Source organism: Saccopteryx leptura, chromosome 1 (assembly GCF_036850995.1).
Source record: "Saccopteryx leptura isolate mSacLep1 chromosome 1, mSacLep1_pri_phased_curated, whole genome shotgun sequence".
NCBI classification, from domain to species: Eukaryota; Metazoa; Chordata; class Mammalia; order Chiroptera; family Emballonuridae; genus Saccopteryx; species Saccopteryx leptura.
In genome coordinates, this window is record NC_089503.1 from 20,082,405 (window position 1) to 20,093,555 (window position 11,151).

Genomic DNA, 11,151 nt, shown 5'->3' on the forward strand with positions numbered 1-11,151 from the left:
CAACAGCTTTCTTGTCACTTCAATATTATTCCCTCCTAGAGCTTTGGGACAAATACATGCCAGGACCTGCACTGAACACTGCGTACTGCTCCCCGTTAGAACTTCCCGACAGGCTCTCAAGGTTTACTTAGATCTCGAATTAATGGTTCTCAAATACCCAAAGGCTGAGAATCACACAGGAAGCTTGGTAAGAGTCTCTGACCCCAGCACTGAAGGTTGTATTAGCAGATCTAAAATAAGGTCACAAAATCTGTCATTTTAGCAAGCTGCTCAGATGTTTATTTTGTGCGACCAGGTTTAAAATCTTCATTGAAACAAACTACCTTTGAAAGCCACTACTACACAGTGTCTTTCAAATTTTTCTTTTCAACTAAAACCTACAATATAGGCACAAATGTGTATATGTATATGTGTGTGTGTGTGTGTGGCATATATTTATTCAAAATAGAAGTTTCACAAAACAATGTTTAACCTTAGTACACAGTACTAGTCATAGGACATTTGGTGAACATTGTATTTTTCTATTCTGTTATCTTACTGCGTTTTTAAAAATTCTAGCCAAAACCTACTATCTCAATTATACCATCCAATAACAGGTTACCCAGTTTGAAAAATACTGTTTCACACTCTAACAAAACTGGGGTTAAGGGAACAAAAGCTTTACAAATTTTCATGATTTGCAGATTAACTACAAAAAAGACATTATAAGGACAAAATAAATCCAAAAATAATCGGAGGAAATAGGTAATAAACAAAACACAAAATAATTAATTAAAGAGAGAACAAAAGGGGTCAACATAGCTAAAAGTTTTTTTTAAAGATGAATAAAATTGACATTTGAAATAATTCTGATAAGATTAATCAAGAGAAAGGAAAAAAGCACAAATAAATATCCAAATGAAAATGGAAACAACTCTAAATGCTACATATATTTAAAAGATAAGATTATTAATACCAATGCACTTATGCCAATATATCTGAAAACTGGGATGAAATGGAAACATTATTTTAAAATGTAACATCAAAATGGTCTCAAGGAAAAACAGTAAACCTGAATATAACTATTCATTAAAGAAACTGAATCAGAAGTTTTAAAATCTTCCTATAAAGAAAATCCCAGACCCAGAAGATTTTCCAAGTTCTACTAAACACTAAAAAACAATAATTCTAATTTTGCACAAATTGTTATAGAGTTCAGAAAAAAGAGGGTACACTCCACAGCTTATTTAAGAGGTTAGTGTATAACCTTAACACCAAAATCTTAAAGACTACCGGTCAGAGTATGGTTCACTACTCCAGGGGTTCCCCACAACCCTTTCAAAGGGCCTGAACTGTTTTCATCATAATACTGACATTATTTTCTTCCTTTTCATTTTCCAGAGACTACATGATGTGTGATACTGCAAAAATTCGATGCAGAAGTAGATAAGAGAATCCAGGTGTCTTTTATTAAGCTTTCTGAAAATAATAAAAAATATCAACTCACAGATTCAAGATACTAAGTTCCAAGCAGAATATATACATACAAAGAAACCCCACCTGGATAGGTCAAAGTAAAACCACTTAAAAAAAAGCCAGAGAAAAATATTAAAAGCAACCAGAGGGAGGGAAAAATCTATAAAAGTAGATTAAAAAGTTATATGTATATGTATCAGGCAAACCTATAAAATATTTAGAACACAAGAAAGAATATTTACTTCTGGGAAGAGAATGATTTCTGAAACAATACAGGAAAAGACAAAATAGAAACAAAGTAGGAAAAGATACAATAATAAACTCAAGGTTACAATTAAGAACTTTGGTTCATGGAATGACACCATAAGGAAGTAAAAAAATCTACAAACTATTGTAGAAGATACTTGCAATATATACACTAATAACCAGAATAAAGAACGCATACAAAGCAATAAAAACAACAACAAAAAAAAAACACAAAACGGATAAAAAATAGAAAACTGGATAAGACTCGCACAAATTTCACAGAAGAAACATGTGAAAAGATGTTCGGCCTCATCTGTGGCCAGGGAAAGTAGAACCGCAGTGAGACATCTCTCTACCAGCACAGGAAAACAGTCCAACACCACCAAGTGTTGACTGTGACCCGGGCCACAGGAACTCCCGGGAGGAACGTAATCTGGCTCCAGAGTCCCAACTGGTCAGCAGAAGGGCTAGAACAAAAGCTGACACCCACTATGTTACATTCCTAAGCAATTCATTTTGCTTTCTACCTGTCATAGTTTGGGTCCCCAACTGTGTCCCTCTCTGCAAAAAAAAATAGACAAAAAACAAAACCAAAGCAAGGATGGGGGTGTAAGTATGTAGTTTACTTACTTGGAAGGTGACCTCAGGAAACTAGAGTGAAGCAGCAAGGACAGAGAGGGAACTGGAGAAAGCCAGGAAGGACTGTATTACTAAGCAGGTTGCTGCTGAGGGCAACAGGGGCCTCAGGGCTGCTAGGACCACTCTGAAGAACCATGTAGGCTACATCTTGTCCCACCGAAGGATGAGAGTCGAGCAGGGTAGTCAACCTTTTTATACCTTCCGCCCACTCTTGTATCTCTGTTTGTAGTAAAATTTTCTAACTGCCCACCGATTCCACAGTAATGGTGATTTATAAAGTAGGGAAGTAACTTTACTTTATAAAATTTATAAAGCAGAGTTACAGCAAGTTAAAGCATATAATAATTACTTACCAAGTACTTTATGTCAGATTTTCGCTGTTTGGCAGAATAAATCTTTATAAAACAACTTACTATAGTTAAATCTATCTTTTTATTTATACTTTGGTTGCTCTGCTACCGCCCACCAAGAAAGCTGGAATGCCCACTAGTGGGCGGTAGGGACCAGGTTGACTACCACTGGTCTAGAGCATTTATCTGCCAACTCCTATCCACTAATACTTGAGGGTTTCCTGGTACTACTGTCAGCTCAGAATATATAGCAACAGTCCTCAAAAGGTGTGGATAGAACCCTTTCCTTGATGTACAGCTAATCTGACAAAGAGCTGTGCTTCCCTTCAGGAAGAACTGGGGGAACATTTGTTTATACTTGCAAGGATGTTGCAAAGTATTTCTTCAAAGAGATCCAGCCTTCCTCTCAATCCATGGGATAAGGGTCTGAAAGCTCACATCTGAAAACCAGGTGATGAACAGTGATTTTTCCATTACAGCAGCTGACATCAGCCTACTTGCCAGTGCTTGATTTTTATCTGGTTATACAAGTCAAGCAGCATCCTAGTTGGCTGCCCGTCTACACTGCCCTCAGGAACACCATGCTCTATTAGCATCACGGTGGGTCAAGGCACACTGGCTGCGAGTCAGGTCTTGATGCCCATATGGGCATTTATTGTATCTACCTGACTTCTGATGCTTAGTGCCACCACCCTGAAATACGCCTCTGCTACTTCAGAATCCTATCGTCTCCATAAAGAGTTGGGAACTAAAGTAAATTGTGACCTACAGAGGACAGTCAACACTGAGCTTCTCCAAGATGCTGGTCCCCTTCCTGGGCATTCCATATTTCTAGAGTGAAGGGAGCTCACCCACCCAGGAATATGGGCAAGCAGTGTGTCTCTAGCCTTGAAAAATAAATCTACTTCAAACCTCCACCTCCAATCTCCTCCTGACCCTTTCCTCAATTCTTTGCCCAGATAACTGTGGGGAGCTGATCTGTAAAATGTAGACAGTTTAATAGCATCCTTGGTTTCTGCTCAGTAGAAGCCAGAAGCCATCCTTACTTCTGACAGCTAAAATTATATCTGGACACTGTCAAAATATCCCCTGGGGAGGCCAAACTACCCGCTGTTGAGAACCAGCGGTGTTGGCCATTGCCATACCCAAGCTTCAAGGAGTCTGCCTAGCAGCATATTAGGCCTTGCTAGGCCATTAAATCCTGAATCATGAGAATGCCCTCAAGGCAACAGTCTCTCCTGTACAGCTTGATAATCAACCAGTACACCCACTCTTCGTCTAACACCCTCAAAATTACCTGCTGCCCCGATTCCAGCTGGTTCATATGAATCAGGTCCTACAGTATTTTCAGTACAAAAGCTATTCCCCCTGTAGCAGGGACTGTACTTGCCTGCTTAGGCAATGCTGAGAGCTGAAGGGAAGAAGAGGCAGATCTTAAGGAGCATAAACAGTATCTAGCAAGGCATCTGCCTCAAGTGAGGTCTCTGCCTACTGCCTAGGCACGAAGTCGTTCTCCTCTACAATAGAGAGGTGGACACTTCCGCTGGCCCAGAGGAGCTAAGGAAACCTGGGCGTTCCAAGTGCCCAATGCCTCCACCCAAATTATCTCCATCCCAGGTCTCGCTCCTGACTTTAGCAGAAGTAGTCTGGGTAAGCTGTGCATTCAGCTTCCTTTGCAGTTCTGCCACAATTACGATTAAATCTGGGGACTGATTGTCAACAGTCTGCGCTCCTGCTGAAGAGGCTGTCATAGAGCAATCTGTCTTTCACAGGGCGTCCTGATCCAAGCCATATCTTTTCTTTCTTTTTTTTAAAAAATTTATTGATTTTAGTGAGAGAGGAAGAGAGTGAGAGAAACAGTAACATCAATCTGTTCCTGTGTGTGCCCTAACTGGGGATTGAACCAGCAACCTCTGCGCTTTGGGATGATACTAACCAACTGAGCTATCCAGCCATGGCGATCTGAACCTTGTATTATCTCAAGGCCCCTAAGGGAGATTCAAAAAACAAGGCAGCCAATTCCACTATTCTCATCATTACCATTTTCCACATACCGGTCAAGTGCTAGAGCTACTGTACTAGCCAGTGCCTTCCCTCTCATCCCAGTCCCCTCTGGGAGTCTTACAGTGGTGACGCTAGAGACACCAGGGGCTATTACCAGGGGCTATCCGCACCTCACTCACCACCAGCAAAGGGGTCCGTGTTGCCATCTGAGGGTGAGTGATTCCAGTTTCACAGTACTATTCTGTCTGCTTTCTAGAGCGATTTCTAGTACCAACTGTCTCGGTTTATGTATTATCAGCATCCAATCCCATGCCTAGAACACATTTTATATAACCACAAATGTCTCTTGAATGAATGAGTGTCTCTGTCCTTCCCAGTTCCATCAGTGCACACACCTTTCAGGCCCAAGTTTTGAGTTATTGTAAGGTGAGGAACTGATCATCAGCTTTCTTGAACTAGAGATTGCAAAGGGGGGGGGGGGGGAAATCGTTAGGTATAGACTGAATTTTCTGTGTCCACCACTAAACACCCTCCTCTCCTCTAACACTGAGCTTCCCTGAAGAAGACAGACCAAAAGGAATCTCCTACTAATGACTGTTTGTTCCACATAATACCATAACCTGGATGAAAACAAGAATTTCACACCAAAGCCCTACAAACTTTACCCTCCTTGAAACACATCAACCCTGTCCCTGCAAAACACTGGAACCATCTGGCTGGCTGTCAAGCACTAAGTCAGTGGGAAAATCTTTTAACCCCACTCTACTGTCCGGATGAGATGCATTTTCTGTTCCTGGAATTATTTATTCCTAAAATTTGCCTGAATAACCTTTCCTTGGTGTTTTGGGCTGATTCCAATCCACTCAGTCCAATGTTTTGAGTCACAATCTGTTATCTTAACTTTTTAATTCATTTTTTATTTTTAATTACAGTTGACACACATTATTATATTAGTTTCAGGCGTATAACCCAGTGATTAAACACTATGTAACTTACTAAGTGACCATTCGAATAAATCTCACACCCCTCTGAGAGCATACATAGTTAATAGAATATTACTGACTATATTCCAAATGCTGTACTTTACATCCCTTAACCTTTTTTGGAAAAGCACTCACAGCTGAATTCCCAGGGTTCAGTGACACTAGAACTTAACCCAGATGTACCTGAAAACAAACGAACCAAATATCAGCCAACTCAGGCAAATCTGCAATTCACTGCCATACCTGATAGACTTCTTCACAATTAAAGTTATACTGTGACTAACCAGCCCTAAAACTGGTTTCCATTTAAAAAAAAAAAACCTGTACCTCTTTGTTAGTGAATTATATAATAATCAATTCAATTATATTTAGTTATTATAATTAGCTAATAACTAAACATGACTGAGGATTTACTACATGTCAAGATCTGTTTTAAGCACTTTGGGTTAATTTATTTAATCTACCTTAGAGTGCCATGTGACAAGCTATTATCCTCATTTTACAGACAGGGAAAGTGCAACAGCAAGGTTGAGTAACGTGCCCAATGACACACAGCTAGAAAATGCCAACGCTGAGACGTGGAGGACGGCAGTCTGGCTCTAGCCTTGGGTTCTTCTCACGGGAAGCGGCCTCCCCTGCTCACCTTCAAAAAGCCTAGATTGAATAAACCTTTTTCGTTCTTCAATTAGCTGAAACAACATAACCTGGCAGAAGAAAATCTATCCATTCTCACCAGCACACCCAACCAGAAGGCTTAAAGCAGCGGAAGTGAGGAATGACGGCAAGTGAGTCATAAATCGCATTACCGTGAAGAGCCTCTGAGCTCCGAAATTTACAAACCCCTTAAGACTTAAGGGGTCCCCAAACTTTTTACACAGGGGGCCAGTTCACTGTCCCTCAGACTGTTGGAGGGCCAGACTATAAAAAAAATATGAACAAATCCCTGTGCACATTGCACATATCTTATTTTAAAGTAAAAAAACAAAACAGGAACAAATACAATATTTAAAATAAAGAACGAGTAAATTTAAATCAACAAACTGACCAGTATTTCAATGGGAACTATGCTCCTCTCACTGACCACCAATGAAAGAGGTGCCCCTTCTGGAAGTGCGGTGGGGGCCGGATAAATGGCCTCAGGGGGCCGCATGCGGCCCGCAGGCCGTAGTTTGGGGAAAAAGGTAGACCTAGATCTAGTTCCCACCACCAGCAGGAAACCTCCAAATGCCCCTCAGCTTCCAGTGGATGTCCAGAGCCCAGAGCCCTCGGCCACCCTCCCCACCTAGTCCTCTTTCCGAGGTGGGTGGGGCACAGGCACCCAGCCCCGCCCGCGGCACCCCGCCCCGCCCTGGGTGCCACAGGCCCCCGCAGCGCCCAGGAGTCGCCGCAGAGGAGACAGGTCCCCGCGGCTCGCGGGAAGGAGGGGAGAGCTCAGGGCGGAGGGAGCTCAGGGCGGAGGGCGGCCCCGGCAGAAATGAAAGGAGCGGACGCGGGACAGCGTGGACAGGGAGACAGGTGGGAACCCAGCGCGGGGCGGGCCGGGCAAGGAGAAGGAAGTGCGGGGAGCAAAGCGCCCCCAAAGCGGCACGTCGTCGCGGCCAGCGGCCCCGCGGGGCGGGGCGGGGCGGGGCGCCTCCCGCAGCCCTCAGGCCTCCGCACGGCCCGCGCTCTCCCGGCGGCCGGGGCCAGACTGCGCCGCGGCCCGGGGAGGCCCGAGCCCGCACCTCCGCACCCGCCGGCCCTTCGGTGCTGCGCTCACCTCGGCCACGGGTGCCTCCCGCTCGGCCCCGCGCTCGGTCACCGGCTCATGCCGCGTGGCGCGGGACACGGCAGCCCAGGTGGGATCGCTGCGAATCGGCGGCCGCCACCCCGGGCGCCAGGGCTGCGCGAGCGAGCGAGGAGTGCGGCGCCGGGGACCCGGCTCGGCCTCTGACACCTAGCGCACTGCGCATGCGGGAGCGGCCTGGCCCGCGCCCCCTACTGGACAGGAGGAGTCAGGGCACCGCTTACGGTTTCTCCCAGGCAGGCGCGTCAAGCTCAGGCTCCAACAGGGAAACTCAAAGCCAGGCAGACTTGTTCATAATTAAAGAAACTGCAAACCGACAAGAAGCACCATGCTTCACTGATAAAAACTTCTAAAACCGACAAAAATGTAATATTGTATTATACCGTAATCAGTATCAGTGAGGCGTGAAACATCCCTGGAAAGCAATTGGCAGTATCCATCAAATGGAAAACGCGGTAAACTTCCCCCAACAACCCCCCTGTATGAAATTTACCCTGTGTATAGTCTCAACAATGTTTATTAAAAATACTCATTACAGTACTATTTCTAATAATAGCAAAAAAAAACACAAAAAACCTGACACAACCAAAATAAATTATGGAGCTTGGTTAAAATGGAATAATATAAGAATGCACATATGTGTTTGTGCAGAATTATCTTCAGTATATGTTCATATGACAGCAGGGCCCCAGGTCAAAAACAGTGGGCAAGTATGATCCCTTTTATGTTAAGAAACAAATGAAATACATATGCACATGTATATAAATATGTATACATACAAAGAACAGGAGAGATTAACATATATATGTAGATGATTACATTAAGGCATATGTACAGTTTTTTTCAGGAACGAATCCAAGAAGCAATTAACAATTTTGGGGAGAGCAATTGCGGAGGAAGAAATGGGGAAGAGAGACTTTATTTTCATTTTGTTTTTATATTATTTATGTAATCTAGCCTTCTACATGCACAGTAAAATTCCTGTCATAAGGTAGTAAGTGGAATCTAAAAAATTCAATCAAAATTCAAAGTGTTACTGAGAAGCTAATGAAATGACACACACACACACACACACACACACACACCCCTCACTGAGTCTATGCAGTTTACTTGATACCGGCTGCAGAATGCAAATCTGTTTCTGGTCCCAGCTGTACCTTAGCGCCATCTGGTGGAAGTTGTCACTTCCACTGGAGACTTCCTGGGGCTTCCAGCAGCAGCAGTCATTTCAGAAATTCTCTCCTGAGCTAATAATGCCTGCTTGTCACAGATCCAGGGAAATTGGAACGACAGTACTCTGGAGGCGAGAAACCCACCTTCTGCGTCTCCACACCCAAGAAAGCAAATATCTGCATTCCAAATCCACAGCACCCCTAAAATAATAGGAAATTTAGCACACACACACACCCCATTTGACAAGTGGAGAGCGTTTTTTGTCCTCTATATTAAATACTGTATATACATATATTTTTAATTAAACATTTTCTCACTAAATTGAGGACTTTCCGTGTTGAAGAACTGTGTTGGGCACAGCCTTTGAGGACCCTGCCTATCTTATTTACTTTATAACCCTAGGCATGCATAGTGCTTGGCCCATAAGTGTTCACTGAATAGGGTTTTTTTTTCCTTTAGTTATTGATTTTTAGAAAGAGGGGAGAGAAGAAGAGAGAGAGAGAGAGAGAGAAAGGGGGGAAGAAGTGGGAAGCATCAACTCGTAGTAGTTGCTTCCCATATGCACCTTGACCAGGCAAGCCCAGGGTTTTGAACCAGCGGCCAGCATTCCAGGTTGAAGCTTTACCCACTGTGCCACCGCAGATCAGGCCCAATGAGTACTTTTTGAGGGAATAAAGGGGGCCCAGATGCTGGAGGAGCTCAACGTAAAGAAAACAAATGCTCAAGTAAGAATGGCCAAAGCAGAGGGTGAAAAGTGGCACAGGAGAATAAGGCTAGAGGGTTCAAAAGAGAAAGCAATGCCAGCCAGCTGGAAAGATGTAGGAAGCTTCATGCAAGAGCTGGTATCTTCGCTGGTCCTGGAGGATATTTAGGACTTTGACAACTAGAGAGGTCAATAGGGTATTCCAGGTGGAGGAAGAAGTCATGAGCAAAGGTACAGATGTTATCAAGAAGGAGAAGCAATCGGAAAGGACGAGAGTTTTATAACCCAGTGTGGTTAAAATAGGGTGGCTACATTTCTAGGGGTAGAAACCATGCACGCAGTTGGAGGTGAGAAAGTACAGAAGCTGTGATATTAGCAGCTACACGATGCTAAAGAAGGGGAGGGTGACTATAGAGAAGGAAAGAAAACATGAGCCAGGCCCTGAAGTCTGTGAGATGGTAGCAAGCATCCTAGCAGTTGGTATTTAAAAGAGGAGAGGCTGCCCTGGCCGGTTGGCTCAGCGGTAGAGCGTCGGCCTAGCGTGCGGAGGACCCGGGTTCGATTCCCGGCCAGGGCACACAGGAGAAGCGCCCATTTGCTTCTCCACCCCTCCGCCGCGCTTTCCTCTCTCTCTCTCTCTTCCCCTCCCGCAGCCAAGGCTCCATTGGAGCAAAGATGGCCCGGGCGCTGGGGATGGCTCTGTGGCCTCTGCCTCAGGCGCTAGAGTGGCTCTGGTCGCAACATGGCGACGCCCAGGATAGGCAGAGCATCACCCCCTGGTGGGCAGAGCGTCGCCCCTGGTGGGCGTGCCGGGTGGATCCCGGTCGGGCGCATGCGGGAGTCTGTCTGACTGTCTCTCCCTGTTTCCAGCTTCAGAAAAAATGAAAGAAAAAAAAAAGAGGAGAGGCTATTGCATTACTCACTTAGAAAGAACAGGAGAAAGCAAAGATCACACTGAGCACTGCTTACCCAGTGAGCCAGGAAATGTGGAAGCAGGAGTTAGAAAGGGTCTGGCTTTCAAAAAAGGGGGTATTATCATACTGCAAAGAGCACAAGATTTTGAAGCAAACCTAACTGATTTTTGAATCCTGGCTCTGATACTTTTTAGCTACATGACATTGGGAACATCGTTCCATCTCTTCGAGACTCAGTTTTCTCATCTCTACAATGGGGGATATTAATGTCAGCCTCCTAAGGGTTTACTATATTAGAGTTAGAAATAATACATGTAATTAACCCAACATAGTGTCTGGCACATTGAAGGTACTCAAGAAAAGACAGGGAGGAGAAATAAATGAATGAAAGGCAGAAAGAAAGAGGAAAACAAATCCTAAACCAAACAGCATGATTTACAGAAAGGAAATGCTGATTCCACCGTCTCTTAAAAGAGGAACAAAGAAAGAGACAGCCCTTCTGAACAGGCGTGTCGGCACCCAGAAGGGTTCTCAGCACATGGCTTTAAGGTCAGATCGTAAAGCTCAGTTGGGCTCTGAAGTCATGCACCCTGGGGATGGGGTTGGCAGCCCTCTGCACTCTTAGGGTAGAAAGCCCAGGCTTGGTCAGCCTGTCTCCACAGCAGCGTTGATCCAGGGTCCAGCCCTATAGCAAGGTCACTCTGGTTAGGGTTCATCAATGAAGGTGACCTTTTCCCAGGAAGGATGAAGAGGAAGAGCATCCCAGAGCCAGAGAAACCCCTGACCAACCCCACCAACGTGGTCCTGTTTATCTGGTCCCTAACAGAGGCTGTCCCAGGTCCCGGGTCTACACATCCTAAGTGTGTGGACAGCAATTTGAACATGTAGAATTCAGTCC

General features: G+C 44.5%; 1 protein-coding gene across 1 annotated transcript in view; it reads right to left on the reverse strand.

Annotated features, from left to right (window-relative positions):
* The window catches only part of EXT2 (exostosin glycosyltransferase 2), a 157,055-nt gene extending 149,435 nt beyond the window's left edge, over positions 1-7,620 (reverse strand). The window contains exon 1 of the mRNA XM_066362932.1: positions 7,437-7,620. The gene's annotated coding sequence lies outside the window, so the exon portion shown is untranslated. The remainder of the gene's footprint in view (positions 1-7,436) is intronic.
* Between the last annotated feature and the right edge of the window lie 3,531 nt (positions 7,621-11,151).